A 16,823-nucleotide genomic window follows, 5' to 3' on the forward strand; every position below is an offset into this window, starting at 1 on the left:
AGCAGCTCATCCCTCCCCAATGAACAACACACCCTGTGCACGTTTTGAACAGAAGGGGGTTGGAATGTCACCACCCGCCCCGACAGCCTCCAATGCACCTGGTCCCACAGTCGCTGTTGCAAACACAAGATCAGTCCTCCAGAGAGTGAACCCGCGGAAAGCATCTGGCCGGGATGGTGTCCCTGGCTGTGTCCTTAGATCCTGTGTAGATCGGCTGGTGGGGGTACTTGCAGACAACTTTAACCTCTCCCTGCTTCAATCTGAGGTTCCCACCTGCTTTAAGAACACCACTATCATCCTGGTACCTAAGAAAATAAGGTAACATGCCTTAATGACTACTGCCCGGTGTCTCTGACATCCACCATCATGAAGTGCTTCGAGAGGCTGGTCATGGCTCACATTAACTCCAGCCTCTCAGACAACTTTGACTCACTGCAATTCACCTACTGATGAAACAGGTCCATGGTGGACTCCATCTCCCTGGTCCTACACTCATCTCTGGAGCATCTGAACAATAAAGACACCTACGTTAGACTATTGTTTATTGACTACAGTTCCACCTTCAATACTATAATCCCAAGGAAACTCATCACCAAACTCCGAGACCTAGGACTCAACACCTCCCTTTGCAACTGGATCCTTAACTTCCTGACCAACAGACCACCATCAATAAGGACAGGCAGCAACACCTCTGCCACAATTATCCTCAACACTGGTGCCCCACATGGCTGCGTCCTCAGCCCCATACTCATGACTGTGTGGCCAGATTCTGCTCTAACTCCATCTACATGTTTGCAGATGAGACCATTGTAGTGGGCTGAACCTCAAATAATGATGAGTCAGAGTACAGGAATGAGATGGAGAGCTTCGTGACATGGTGTCATGACAACAACCTTTCCCTCAATGTCAGCAAAACAAGAGAGCTGGTCATTGACTTCAGGAAGTGGGGCGGTGCACACGTTCCTTTTCACATCAATGATGCTGAGGTCAAGAGGGTTGAAAGCTTCAAGTTCCAAGGAGTGAACATCACCAATAGCCTGTCCTGGTCCAACCACGTGGACGCCATGGCTAAGAAAGCTCACCAGCGCCTCTACTTCCTCAGAAGAGGCTAAAGAAATTTGGCATGTCCCATCCACCCTCACCAATTTTTGTCAATTCACCATAGAATGCATTCTATCCAGATGCATCACAGCTTGGTATGGCAACTGCTCTGCCCGAGACCGCAAGAAACTGTAGAGAGTTGTGGACACAGCTCAGCACATCACAGAAATCAGCCTCCCCTCCATGGACTCTTGTCTGCACTTCTCGCTACCTCAATAAACCAGCCAACAAAATAAAAGACACCCCCCACCCTGGGCATTCTCTCTTCTCTCCTCTCCCATTGGGCAGAAGATACAAAAGTCTGAAAGCATGTACCAGCAAGGTCAAAGACAGCTTCTATCTCGCTGTTATGACTATTGAATGGTCCCCTAGTATGATAAGATGGACTCTTGACCTCACAATCTACCTCGTCGTGGCCCTTGCACCTTATTGTCTGCCTGCACTGCACTTTCTCTGTAGCTGTAACACTTTATTCTGCATTCTATTATTGTTTTCCTTTGTACTACCTCAATGCACTGTCATAATGAAGTGATCTGTACGGATGGCATGCAAAACAAAGTTTTTCACTGTACTTTGGTATGTGTGACAATAATAAACCAATTTATTTATTTATCTGAAGAAAAACTGCAGACGTTGAACATCTGAAATAAAACCAGGCAATGCGAGAAACACTCAGCAGTTCAGGCAGCATCTGTGGAAAGAGAAACAGAGTTATGTTTCAGGTCGAAGACACTTCATTAATTTTGAGTGGATATTCCAGGGATGAAGGTGTTTAATTGCCTGCAGAATTCATTCAGGCATTCCAGACAAAGTAAATTAAAATCAAAAAACTGCAGATGCTGGAAATCTGAAATGACAGAAAATGCCTGAAATACTCGACAAGTTGGACAGTATCTGCAGAAAGAGAAACACAGTTAGCCTTTCAGGTCAATGACCTTTCAAAAAAAGGGTCCTGATTAAAGACTGTTGACCTGATATACACCCCATCTTTGCTGCCTGACCAACAGAGCATCTCTAGCATTTATGGAGCATTCAACAGTCATTTTAGCTCGACGCAACCTGGAACCCATTTTGCGTTGGAAATAATCACGTATCAGCTCTTATTTCCACCTCGATTTGTTTGCCTGATTCAAAGTGTTTCTCCCTTATCAGAGCCATAAATCCTTAGAAGCCACACCGGAGGGAAATCATGGAGTGTTTATATTTCTACAATTGAGAATAACCCAATAAGGTCATTCACACAAGTGGGAATATAAAAAAGTAATGCATGATTTCTCAGCATGTCATTAATTTTAATATGAATCATAAAAAATGGGCTCAAGTAAGCTAGGAAAATATGATTAATGATTCAGAAAGGTAGACTACGCAGGAACAACAATCAAGTGGAAGTGACTGAGTGCAGAACCTGGGTTAACACCCAGCAAGATAGAGCAACCTGGTGGAAGTTGCATTTATATTGCACCTCTTGCAACTTAAAGTGTTTTGGAGCCAGTGGATTGCCTTTTAAATTTAGTCACTGTTGTAATAGCAATATAAGGGCAAGACTGTAATGGTTCTGTTGCAAGGCAAGTAATACCATGGTTTAGTATAATAATCCAGAGAATTATCCGAGTGAGTTCAAATCTTGAGAAATTTAGATTTCACCTTATATCTGGAAAATTCCTGCCAATAAAAATAACAAAAGTAAATGTGTATCCATCAGATTATTGTAAAAAGCTATCCAGATCATTGATGTCTGGTAGGGAAGGAAATCATTTCTCTTTAACCATCAACCCTGTATTTGTGGATAGTTAAACTGATAGAAAATTACGTCACTCAGCAAGGATCTGGAACTCCCTGCTTGAATAAGCGATGGCAGTAGAAACACATCACCACATTCAAATTCACATTGGTGAGGCAACATTCGGAACACTGTGTTCAGTTCTGGTCACCCTGCTATAGGGAAGATGCCATTAAGCTGGAAAGAATGCAGAGGAGATTTACGAGGATGTTGCCGGGACTCAGTGGACTGAGCTATGGAGAGAGATTGAGCAGGTTGGGACTGTTTTCCTTGGCGTGTAGGAGAATGAGGGGTGATCTTAGAGAGGTGTATAAAATCATGAGAGGCATAGATAGGGTCAATGTGCACAGTCTTTTTCCCAGGGTTGGGAATCAAGAACTAGAGGGCATAGGTTTAAGGTGAGAGGGGAAAGATTTAATAGGAACCTGAGGAGCAACTTTTTCCTCAGAGAGTGGTCAGTATATGGAATGAGCTGCCAGAGGAAGTGGTTGAGGCAGGAACATTAACAACATTTAAAAGGTATTTGGACAGGTACATGGATAGGAAAGATTTAGAAGGATATGGGCCAAATCTGGGAGGATGGGACTAGCTTCGATGGGAATCTTGGTTGGCATGGACCAGTTGGACTGAAGGGCCCATTTCCATGCTGTATGACTCTATGACTCTGTACTTGTTCCCCATTTCTCGTTTGTCCTCTGAATTGAATGGCTTGCTGGTCCATTTAAGAGCCAACTACTTTGGTGGGACTGGAGTCACATATTGGCCAGACTTTGTCAGGGATATTAACCAGCAACAACCCATTAGTTTCAGGATCACCATTCCCAAACTATCAAACATTAAATTCCAGATTTTTTTGTGGGCATGGTAGTGCAGTCGCTAAGTTACTGCACTAGTAATCCAGAAACGTGGACTGACAATTCACAAACCTGAGTTCAAATCCCACCATGACTGCTGTGGAATTTAGATGCAGTTAATAATCTGGAATTTGGAAACAACAACTAGCATAATGATGATGGCAAACAGTATTGGATTGTTGCGAAAACCCACCTCATTCACTGATGTTCAGAAGAAGAAGAGGAAATCTGCCTCCTTACCTAATCAGGTCTGCGCTTGACTTCAGATGCATCCACCCCTTGTAGCTGTGCCCTCTGAAATAGCTCGGTATGTCACTCAGCTGAAGGACAATTTGGGACAGGCAATAGAACATACAAAAGCCTGAGAACACATACAACCAGACTCAAGGACAGCTTCTATCCTGCTGTTATCAGACTCTTGAATGGACCTCTCATACACTAAAAGATTAACTCTTGATCTCCCAATCTACCTTATTGTGGCCCTTGCACTTCATTTGTCTACCTGCACTACACCTTCTTTGCAACTGCAACAGTATATTCTACATTCTGTTTTCTTTTTACTACCTTGGTGCACTGTGTGATGAATTGACCTGTATGATCAGTAAGCAAGACAAGTTTTTCACTGTACCTCGGTACAAGTGACAATAATAAACCAATTCCAATTTCAAAATGATCTGTCTGGAGGGCACGCAAAACAAAAGCTTTTCACTGTATCTTGTGACAATAAGATAAGAGATTTATTTATGAGTCACATGTAACATCTTTCTTTCTTTTTCAATCTTTTTATTAATTTTCAAATGAGTACAAAATAATATATATAACATGAGTAATTATACACATGGTGCAAAGAGATCAGGATAACAATCATAAGTTAATGTATATAATCACAAGGAGTAAAAATAAAGTAATCTGGACCTCCCGTTCTCTTATTAAGTGAACATAATACAAAAGGAAAGATTGAAAAGAAATTTAATTGTATGAGAAAAGAATCCCCAAAATCAAAATCAAAATATTGATAATAAACCGAAAAACCCCCAAAAACTTCAAAACAAAATAGACTGATATTTCTTCAATTAAAAAAAAGTTATTGTGTCGTCAACTCCGCTCCTCTGTATTCAAGAGTTATTGAAAGGGATCTGAAAAAGGTCAGCTTATATCATATGGAAATATTGACTAAATGGACTCCAAACTTCCTCAAATTTAAGTGAAGGATCAACAGTACCACTCCTAATTTTTTCTAAGTTTAAACATGCTATAGTTTGAGAAAACCACTGAAAAACGGTGGGAGGTATTGGATCCTTCCATTTGAACAAAGTAGATCGCTTGGCCATTAATGTGACAAAGGCGATCATACGACGAGCAGAAGCAGATAAATGGCGAGATTCCATCATTGGTAACCCAAAAATTGCAGTAATAGGATGAGGTTGTAAATCAATGTTCAGTACAGATGAAATAATGTTAAAAATGTCTTTCCAATATTTTTCCAAAAGGGGACAGGACCAAAACATATGTGTCAGGGAAGCCACCTTCGAATTACATCTGTCACATATAGGATTTATATGGTGATAAAAATGGGCTAACTTGTCCTTGGACATATGGGTCCTGTGAGCCACCTTAAGCTATATCAAAGAGTGTCTATCACACATTGAAGATGTATTAACTAATTGAAGAATTTTCTTCCATGTCTCTGTAGGTAAAAGTATCTGGAGTTCTCTTTCCCATTAATTCTTAATTTTATCAAGTTCCTCTGAACGTATTTTCATAATCTGATCATAAATTATTGCTATCAGGCCCTTCTGATAAGGATTAAAACCTAAAATTTTTTTCCATAATTTCAAGTTTATATGGTGTTGGAAAAGAAGGTAAAGTAACTTTTAAAAAATTTCTAATCTGTAAATATCGAAAAAAATGTGACCTAGGCAGATTGTATTTATTAGACAACTGTTCAAAAGATTAAAAACAGTTATCAATGAATAAATCACGGAAACATGTTATTCCCTTCATTTTCCATAAGGAAAAAGCTGAGTCAATTCTAGATGGTTGAAAGAAAAAATTACATTGAATAGGACTTGATAAATTAAATTTATTCAATCCAAAAAATTTACGAAATTGAAACCATATCTGTATTGTATGTTTAACTATTGAATTAGTCATTTGCTTACTCAATTTAGTAAGTGCAAAAGGGAATGAAGCTCCTGAAATAGAAACTAATGAAAATCCTTGCACTGATTCACACTCAAGGTGTACCCAACAGGGTCAATGAATTACATCTAAATCTTGTGCCCAGAAAATTAAGTATCTAATATTAATTGCCCAATAGTAAAACCTAAAATTAGGCAAAGCCATACCACCATCCTTTTTTAATTTTTGTAGATATTTCTTACTTAACCTTGGGTTTTTATTCTGCCATATATATGAAAGAATTTTGGAATCAATAGTGTGGACAAAGGATTTTGAAATAAAAGTTGGAATCGCCTGAAATAGATACAAAAATTTTGGTAAAATATTCATCTTAACTGCATTAATTCAGCCAATCAATGATAGAGAGAATGGGGACCATTTAGTAAATAATTGTTTAACGTAATCAATTAAAGGTAAAAAGTTTACTTTAAATAAGTCCTTGTGTTTCTTGGTAATTTTAACACCCAGGTAGGTAACGTAATCAGTCACTAATCTAAATGGTAATTGCCTATAAATTGGGACTTGCACGTTTAACGGGAAAAGTTCATTCTTATTAAGATTTAATCTATAACCAGAGAAAACACTAAACTGAGCAAGTAGTGATAATACTGCAGGGATAGATTTCTCCAGGTTAGAGATATAAAGTAACAGGTCATCTGCATAAAGAGATATCTTATGAGTCCCCTTTCCATGAGTGATACCAAATGTGTTAGAAGAATCCTGAATAGCAATTGCCAAAGGTTCCAAAGCAATATTAAATGATAAAGGACTTAGAGGGCAACCCTGTCTAGTGCCTCGAAAAAGCCTGAACAAGGGGTATCTCTGATTATTAGTAAGTATTGAAGCCATAGGTGTGTGGTAAATCAATTTGATCATGGATATGAAATTTGAATTAAAATTAAATTTCTCAAGCATGTTAAATAAATATTCCCATTCAACTCTATCAAGCACCTTCTCAGCATCTAACAAAATAACACATTCTGGAATTACAGATGAAGGGGTATATATAATATTCATTAACCTCCTAATGTTAAAATACAAATAATGATTCTTAATGAATCCTGTCTGATCATCAGAAATAATTTGTGGTAGTACCTTTTCCAGTCTAGAAGCCAATATTTTGGAAAAAATTTTAGAATCCACATTTAGTAAAGAAATAGGCCGATAAGATGCACATTCAGTGGGACCTTTATCCTTTTTAAGAATTAAAGAAATAGTTGCTTCATAAAAGGATTGTGGTAATTTACCCACTGATAGGGCGTCTTTAGAAATTTTACTTAACCAGGGCGAGAGAAGGTCAGAAAAGGATTTAAAAAATTCAACTGTATACCCATCAGGACCGGGTGTTTTACCCGAATTCATTGAAGAAATTACTTTCTTTATTTCTTCTTCCGAAATGGGTGCATCTAATATTAAACATTCATTAAGTGATAATTTTGGAGTCTTCAAATTCCTTAAAAATTCATGCATTGATGTAGAGTCCTCAGGAGATTCTGATTAATATAAAGAAGTATAAAATTCTTGAAAAGATTTGTTAATTTGATCATGGTCTACCATGTAGTTACCATCTCATTTACAAATTTTAATAATCTGACATTTAGTTGAAACAGCTTTCAGTTGGTTGGCCAACAGTTTAGCAGATTTGTCACCATGTATATGAAACTGACTTTTGGTTTTGAGTAATTGATTTTCAATTGGAGATGTTCATAATAAACTGTGTTGTAATTGAAGTTCTGTTCTCTTTTTATAGAGCTCCATACTGGGAGCATCAGGGTATTTTTTATCGATTTCTTTAATCTTATCAGCCAATATACGTAATTCATTATTAGTTCATTTTTTCAGTTCAGCAGAGTATGAAATTATTTGACCGTGGATATAAGCTTTAAAGGTATCCCATAATATCCCACTGGATATTCTTCAGTAAAATTAGTTGAGAAGAAAAAGGAAATCTGTTCTTTAATAAAATGGACAAAGTCTAAATCTTGCAATAAAGAAGGATTGAGTTGCCATTGCTTAGCACCAGAGGGTACATCCACTAATTTAATTGATAGTTTCAATGGCACATGATTGGAACTGGCAATTGCATCGTACTTACAGTCAGTAACAAGTGGAACTAATCGTGCATCAAGAAAAAAGTAATCAATCCTAGATTAATTGTGATAGACATGAGAAAAGAACAAAAACTCTTTTATCATATGGGTGTAGAAATCTCCAAACTTCTAAGATTCTGAAATCAACTAAAAATGAGTTAACAAAAACAGCAGATTTGTTAGGAAGTGCAAGATTTGACACAGATCTATCCATTGAGGGGTTTAGACAATAATTAAAATCTCCACCCATAATCAACATATATTCATTTAAATTAGGAAAAGATGCAAATAACTGTTTAAAAAACTCAGGATGATCCGCATTAGGTGCATAAACATTCACCATAACAACTTTTTTGTTATGAAGTAAGCCAGTAATTAATAAAAATCTACCATTCGGGTCTGAAATTGTCTCATGATGAACAAATGAAATTGAGGAGTTTATAAAAATAGAGACTCCTTTCACCTTTGCTTGTGAGTTAGAATGAAACTGTTGACCCCTCCAAAATCTAAAAAAGCGCTGATTATCCTCTTTCTTGATATGAGTCTCCTGCACAAAAATAACCTGAGCATTCAATCTATGAAAAACTTTAAAGATCTTCTTACACTTAATTCGATTATTCAAGCCGTTTGTATTCCATGTAATGAAATTAATCATCTTATCCATTTTAATAGACTAAAAAAAGCATATGGCATGTAAAGGGTTAACCTTGTTGCAAAGGAGATTCGTTAACAGGAAGAGGGAAAAAAAGTTCAAAGAGGAGCCGGGTATGATGACAATTCAGACATATTTGTAGTTTATCAGTCCAGAGAAAAAAATCAACTAACCTAAAAACAACCCCACCCCCCACCCACCAAAGCCCGAAAACTGGCCAATAGGCAGCCAGAATGCTACCCACTATTGTTTAACCCCAACCTTTATGGTGGCAAGTCTCCAAGTTGAAAAGAATGCAAGGCACCATCAATAGTCTAAACATGAGAGAAAAAAATAGCCAAAGCAATTTTTCAAATTGTAAACAGACTTGCAAGAAAATTCAACTAAGTCACAAATATAAACAGTCGACATTTAAGAAATACAGTCTTATTTTAATTTCAAAGAGAAAAAGGCAATCAGTCACTCAGTTCAATTCTTAATTATTACCCAAACGGAACATTAAAAATGTTAAAGTAAAATAATAAAGAAAAAAAATTAAATTAAAACATGGTAGGTATTCATGTTCCAGAGCCAAGCACAAAAAAAATTAACAAAGGGCAGGAAAATATCTCCGGGCATAAAAAGCATTTAAACCTTTAAGTTAATCATTGCTTAGTAGACCAATTAAGTATAAAATCAAAGAAAAGCACATTTCTTGACCAGCTGGGGACAATAAGTTAACCTTGGAGGAAACCTTTGGCTTCTTTAATGGAATTAAACCATCAGCGTGATTTATCAGGAAGCAAAATTCTCAGGCAGGCTGGGAACAGTAATGCAGGTTGATAATTCCCTTGATAAAGCCGCGACATAATCTGTTTGTAAAGCAGTCTCTCTTTCATAACTTCTGGGGTGTAATCTTCAACCAGACGAAACTTCCAATCTTTGTATTGGATCATTCCTCGACAACAAGCAATTCGAATCAAATGTTCTTTGGTTCTCACATAGTGAAATCTCAATACTACTGGCCGTGGTCTTTGCTCTGCCGGAGGTTATGGTCTTAACGCTCGGTGGGCACGATCAAATATAGGGCTTGTAGAAAACACTTCAGGGCCAAACACATCCTTCAGAAGTTTAGAAGAGAATTCAATGGGATTACCAGATTCGGCGTTCTCGGAGAGGCCGATAATCCTCACATTATTTCTCCGACTGCGGTTTTCTAAATCAATAATCTTCTGTCTTTGCTGTTCCTGTCTTTGTTTGGTCACCATTAAATCTTTTTGCAGTAATTCCAGCCTGCGATCTCTCTCTTTGCCAGCTTGATCCCATTCAGCAATTAACTGCTGTTGTTTAGCACTCTCCTGTATGAGTGTGGTCTGTCTGTCTTCGATATCTTTTAACAGCATTTCCAAAGTGGCAAATCTCTGGTCAAGCTTTTTATCCAGTTTAGAGATAGCTTCCAAGGTGAGTTGAGGGTCTCCATTACCCTTGCTATCAGCTCCAGCCTTAGCTCTGGTATCCATTCTGATACTTAGAAGTCAAAATCTATCTTGTAAAAGTATTATAAAAGTCTTATTAAAGGGTGGTGCATAAAGAGTTAAAGTGGAGCAGAGCCAAGATACGACCTACTCCATGTAGCGCCACCAAAAGACTCACATGTACATCTAAACACACAGTGAAAAGCGTCTTTTTGCGTTACTGAGAATGTGCTGGGGGGCAGCCCGCAAGTGTCGCCACTCTTCCGGCACCAACATGGCATGCCCACAGCTCCTAACCCGTACGTCTTTGGAATGTGGGAAGAAACCGGAGCACCCGGAGGAACCCCACGCAGACACGGGGAGAACGTAAAAACTCCTTACAGACAGCGGCGGGAATTGAACCTGGGTCACTGGCGCTGTAATAGCGTTACGCTAAGCGCTGCACTATCGTGAAAATAATAAACCAGTATCAATAAATGTTGGTCTTGCCAGTGATTCCCCGATCCTGAAAATGTATAATAAAAAAAGAATTACTTGAATTCAAATCCTCTAGTTGTTGTGTTGGGATTATTTCACATCTCCATTTCAACAGTCTGTCTCTCTGAATATTAATTCAGATGTTTAACCACTATGTTGCCTGTCTCTGGAACTGTGCACCATGCAGCACCCATATATTGCTACGGAGAACAAGAACAAAAGCAAATAGGAGCAGGAATAGGCCACTTGGCCCATGACACCTGCCCCTCTATTCAATATGATCATGGCTGATCGACCCCATCTGATCTACCCTAGATCTCAACTCCTCTTCTGTGCTCGTTCCTCATAGCCCTAAGCTCCCTGATCTTTGAAAAAAAACTATCTACCTCCACTTTGAATAGTTCTAATGATCTAGTCTCCACAAGTATCTGGGGCAGAGAACTCCAGAGGTTCACCATAAGAACATCATCCTCACCTCAGTTCCCCAGTATCTGTTCTCAGTGACCAAAGCTCAGCAGTCATAGAAGAATACAGCAGGGAATGAGCTGTTGAGTCTGTGTCAGCTGTTTGAAAGAGCTTTCAAATTCAAAGTCAAAGTCAAAAAGTCAAGGTTGAGTTAATTGCCATTTGCACAAGTGTAAATATGAACAGATGCAGTGAAAAACTTACTTGCAGCAGCATCACAGGCACATAACATCAGATACACAACATTCACAAGAAAAACATAAATTATACATCAATTATACACAATTTTTTCAGAAAGAACACAATTAGAACAAGAATAAAACAAAGCCCATTGTGCAAAGTAATCAAAGTGGTCATAGTGTTGCTATACTGAGGTAGTGATGAGGGTTGTGCAGGTTGGTTCAAGAGCTGAATAGTTGAAGGGAAGTAGCTGTTGTTGAACCTGGTGGTGAGGGACTTCAGGCTTCTGTACCTCCTGCCTGATGGTAGCTACGAGAAGATGGAATGGCCCGGATGGTGGGGATCTTTGATGATAGATGTTGCCTTCTTGAGGCAGTACCTTTTGTAGATATTACCAATGGCAGGAAGGGATGTGCTCATGACGTTTTGGGCAGAGTCCACAACTCTGTGCAGTTTCTTTCATCCTTGCGCATTCGAATTGCCGTACTAGACCATGATGCAACCCGTCAGGATACCTTCAGCAGTACATCTGTAGAGGTTTGTTAGAATGTTCAGTGACAGGCCCTCTGCACTCATGCTTCAGACAACAGCCTCTGCACATCTACCCCTCATCTACACACCAGGGGCAACTTACAGCAGCCAATTAACCCACTAACCCGCACACCCTTGGGATGTGGGAGGGAACCGGAGCATCCTGGTGAAATCCATGCAGCCACAGGGAGAATGTGCAAACTCCACACAGGTAGCTCTGCAGGTCAAGATCAAACCCAGGTCATTGGAATAGACACTCACTTTCTCTGTCTGTATCACTACTGGCCATTTCTGTTGCAAGTCACCCATCAGTGATTTTGGCTCAGTTCTTCTTTCTCTACTAGTGCAGTTTGGTCATGTCCCAGAGCCCTCCTATTATCAACATACAACACACTCAAGGAAGCATAATCACCCACTAACTGTCCCATTAACTCTTTTTATCCTCTCATCCTATCACAAATATTCCCTTTGTCCTATCCATTTCTCCCACCATCATCTCAATCACCTTTTTTATTTCTTCCTCAATTCTCACGAAGGGTCCCAAACCTGAAACATTGACTCCTTCTCTCTTTCCGCAGATGCTTCCTGACCTGCTGAGTGTTTCCAGCACGACCCACCTAAGGCCTCATTTTCCAGGCCAATACAAGCCTCCTCCCAATCTTCTTCCAGAACATAGATCAGTACAGCACAGGAACAGGCCCTTCGGCCCATGATGCTGTGCCGAACTATTTAACTAATGACACCTAATTAAACTAATCCCTTCTGCCTGCACATGGTCCGTATCCCTCCATTCCCTGCATATTCATGCGCCTATCTAAAAGTCTCTTAAATGCCTCTATCGTAACTGCCTCCACCACCACCCCTGGCAGTGATTTCCGGGCAGCCACCGCTCTCTGCCTCGGACATCTCCCTTGTACTTTCCTTCTCTCATCTTAAATGCATGCCCTCCAGTATTAGACATTTCGACCCTGGGAAAAAGATACCGGCTGTCTACTCTATCCACGCCTGGCAAAATTTTATAAACTTCTTTCAGGTTTCCCCTCATCCTCCGCCGCTCCAGAGAAAACAATCCAAGTTTTCCCAACCTCTCCTTATAGCTCATGCTCTCTAATCCAGGCAACATCCTGGTAAACCTCTTCTGCACCCTCCCCAAAGCCTCCACATCATAATGGGACAACCAGAGCTAGCCTTTCTAGTGTAAAGGCTGCCCGTCACATCCTATCCACCCAGAGTGTGGTGACTCACTAACTGGTGTTAGAAACTCAAATCTACTTTGACATCCTTGTCTGATGAAACTCCAATCTCTGGAGCTCTTTTTGATCATAAATCTTATGGCCCTGTTTTACTTCACAGTGACAGCTGTGTTAAATTTGTGCCAGGATTTACAACATGCCACACAAGTCAGGCCTTGCTCTCTCTGGTTACGTGGATTTAGTGTCAACTTGGCAGTTAATCACTCATGCCCTGGTTGCTTTTCCCCGCTTTTATCAAATGATTAAGCAACACTCAGTCAGCTCCAGGTGTTTTGAGGGTCGGATTGTTGCAGCGTATGACAGACTCATTTATCAGAGGCATAGACTCCAGTCCAGTTGACAACTGAAGCTTACGGACTGAGGTAGCAGCTTTGTATCCTGATTGAGTGTGAAGAGAGCAGGGTATGCAGGCTCATTGTGGAATATCGAAGTACTGGTGGGTGGGTGGGGGGGGGCAAGGGAGTGGACATACAGCATTAAGACCACATTGATGTACAGAGGGATCTTGGGGTCCAAGACCATAGCTCCCTGAAAGCGGCAATGCAAGTAGATAGAGTGGTAAAGAAAGCATATGGCATGCTTGCCTTCATCGCTCGGGGCATAGAGTATAAGAATTAGGAAGTCATGTTGCAGTTGTATAGAACTTTGGTTAGGCCACACTTGGAGTATTGTGTGCAGTTCTGGTCGCCCCATTACAGGAAGGATGTGGAGGCTTTGGAGATAGTGAAGAAGAGGTTCACCAGGACGCTGCCTGGATTAGAGAGTATTATCTATCAGTAGAGGTTGGACAAACTTGGATTATTTTCTCTGGAGCAGTGGAGACTGAGGGGAGACCTGATAGAAGTTTAAAAAATTATAAGAGGCATAGATAGAGTTGACAGCCAGAATCTTTTTCCCATTGTAGAAACGTTCAGCACTAGAGGGCATAGCTCTCATGTGGGGCGGGGGGTGGGGTTTGATGTGGGGAAGATTAAAGGTGATGTGCATGGTAAGTTTTTATTTACACAGAGAGTGGTAGGTGCCTGGGGTAGTGGTGAAAGCAGATATGAAAGGGGTATTCAAGGGGCTTTTAGATATCCACATGGATTGGCAGAGAATGGAGGGAGATGGATCATGTGCAGGCACATGGGATTAGTTTAATTTGATATCACGCTCAGCACAGACATTGTGGGCTGAAGGGCCTGTTCCTGTACTGTTCTGTGTTCTGTGTTCTATTTCATCCCTGAGATAGTTAATGACCAGATGGCGCTGGGCAGAACCTGCTCCTTGGAGGGCAGCACAGTGGCACAACAAGTAAGCCGCTGTCTCAAAGTACCAGAGACCCGAGTTCAATTCCCATCTCTGGTGCTGCCTGTGTGGAGTTTGCGTGTTCACCTGGGATTCCCCCGGGTGCTCCGGTTTCCTCCCACATCCAAAAGGCGTATGGGTGGGTAGATTAATTGACCGCCGTAAGTTGCCCCCGGTGTGGAGAAGTAGGGGAGGGGTGGGGGTTAACGGGCATGTGAGAGAGAAATGAATACAGGGAAATAAGTTGGGGATTGATGGAATTGCCCTGAGAGCTGGCATAGACTCAACGGGCTGAATCGTTCACTATGTTGTAAGGAAATATGAAATAATGGACCATCTCCCTCCGCTTGCTCTTCCTTAGGTTTGCTGTAGAGGGCAATGGTGCTGACCCTTGTAACCTGGAGGTGTTCTGAGGCCTCAGTCATAAGTCGGCTTTCAGGCAGTGAGGTACTGAGGTCCCACCCGTGGAATGTCCCAGCAGAGGTGACCTGTACAAGAGAGACTATGTGCCTGTGATGCTGCTGCTAGTCAGTTTTGCATTGCACTTGCGCATACGACAATAAACTCGACTTGACGGGTTGCACCTGAACGGGAGGGGGAACAAACATCCTGGCAGGCAGATTTGAAAGAGCTACTCAGGAGTGTATAAACTAGATTGGCAGGGTGGTGGGCCCCAAAGTAATAGTGTGACAGATGTGTAGTAGTGTGGACTGGAGGGCTTAGATCATAAGACAAAGGAGCAGAAGTGGGCCATTCGGCCCATCGAGTCTGCTCTGCCATTCTATCATGAGCTGATCCATTGTCCCATTTAGCCCCACTCCCCCGCCTTCTCACCATAACCTTTGATGCTCTGGATACTCAGATACCTATCAATCTCTGCCTTAAATACACCCAATGACTTTGCCTCCACAGCTGCCCGTGGCAACAAACTCCACAGATTCACCACTCTCTGGCTAAAGGAATTTCTCCGCATCTCTGTTCTGAATGGGCACCCTTCAATCCTGAAGTCGTGCCTCTTGTATTAGACTCTCCTACCATGGGAAACAACTTTGACACATCTACTCTGTCCAGGCCTTTTAACATTCAAAATGTTTCTATGAGGTCCCCCCTCATTCTTCTGACCTCCAAGGAGTACAGCCCAAGAGCCATCAAACGTTCCTTATATGTTAACCCTCTAATTCCTGGAATCATTCTAGTGAATCTTCTCTGAACCCTCTCCAACGTCAGCACATCCTTTCTTAAATAAGGCTTGAATTATAAGGAGAGATTGGATAGGCTGGGACTGTTTTCCCTGGAGCAAAGGAGACTGAGGGTTGAACTAATAGGGGTTTATAAAATCATGAGGGGCATAGATAAGTCGAATGTCTTTTTCTCGGGGTAGGGGTGCTCAAAACTAGAGGGCGTAGGTTTAAGATAGGAGCGGAAAGATTGAAAGGGGACCCGAGGGGCAAGTTTTCCACACAAGATTGTGGTGGGTAGATGGAATGAACTGCCAGAGGAAGCGCTAGAGGTGGGTATATTTACAATGTTTAAAAGACTTTAGGACAGGTTCAAGGATAAGAAAGGTTTAGAGAGTTATGGGCCAAATGCGGGCAAATGGGACTAGCTCCTTGGCTGGCATGGAAGAGTTGGGCCGAAGGGCCTGTTTCCTTGCTGTATAATTCTCTATGAGTAAACAGCTGAGGGCGGAGCCTTATCTCTTGTCAAAGGCTGCCCCAATTGAAGAATTTAGAAATGTTTCTCCTGTTTTAAATCTACGAGCATCGCTGTAAATAGCTTAAGAATGGGAAAAAAAGTGAATAAAACTAATTGAAAACATTAAAGAGTTTGGAAATCAATTAGACTTTAGAGTGAACAAAGCAACTTATAAATTTCATCTTCCCTGTTCTCCTGTGTGGGGTCTCTGTAGTGTGACACAAAAGGTTGCAATAATCAGGATGGAATAGTGATATCATACATTCAACAATTTATTAATACTTCATGATTTGTGCAATATTGTTAAAAGCCATTGATGTGGTAATAGTTAATGTTAACACGCTTAATTAAAGCTTGAATGCTTGGTCATGTGACAGGATGGACCTCACATGACAGGATGTTGTTTCGATCATCTGCGTATAAGAAGGCGATGCCAACTTTGGGTTGGGATTATGTACAGTATCAAAGGCTGTAGAGAAAATGCTTGTACATTTGCCATTGCCAGATGGAATGTAGGAACGTTGTTTTGCTTGAGAACTGTTTGTTCCTTAGATCAATTGTGTGGACTTCTCATTTGCGCTGTGGTCTTTGTGTGGTGTTAAGGAGTATTAATGACTGTTTCATCTGCTGTCACTAGGGGCCTCCACTCTCTGTAGGGTTATGGTTACTTTAATGGGTCAAATTATTTTCTCTTTGTTACCAATTGCTCAATAAAACACTCTTCTCATACATATAGATTGCATCAGAATCCAGTTGTGATAAACTGGTGTTTAGCAACAGTCCCCGATCTTTCAACTAGTTGACTAGCAGAGGATTTGGGGTA

This window comes from Pristis pectinata, chromosome 10 (genome assembly GCF_009764475.1).
Source record: "Pristis pectinata isolate sPriPec2 chromosome 10, sPriPec2.1.pri, whole genome shotgun sequence".
NCBI classification, from domain to species: Eukaryota; Metazoa; Chordata; class Chondrichthyes; order Rhinopristiformes; family Pristidae; genus Pristis; species Pristis pectinata.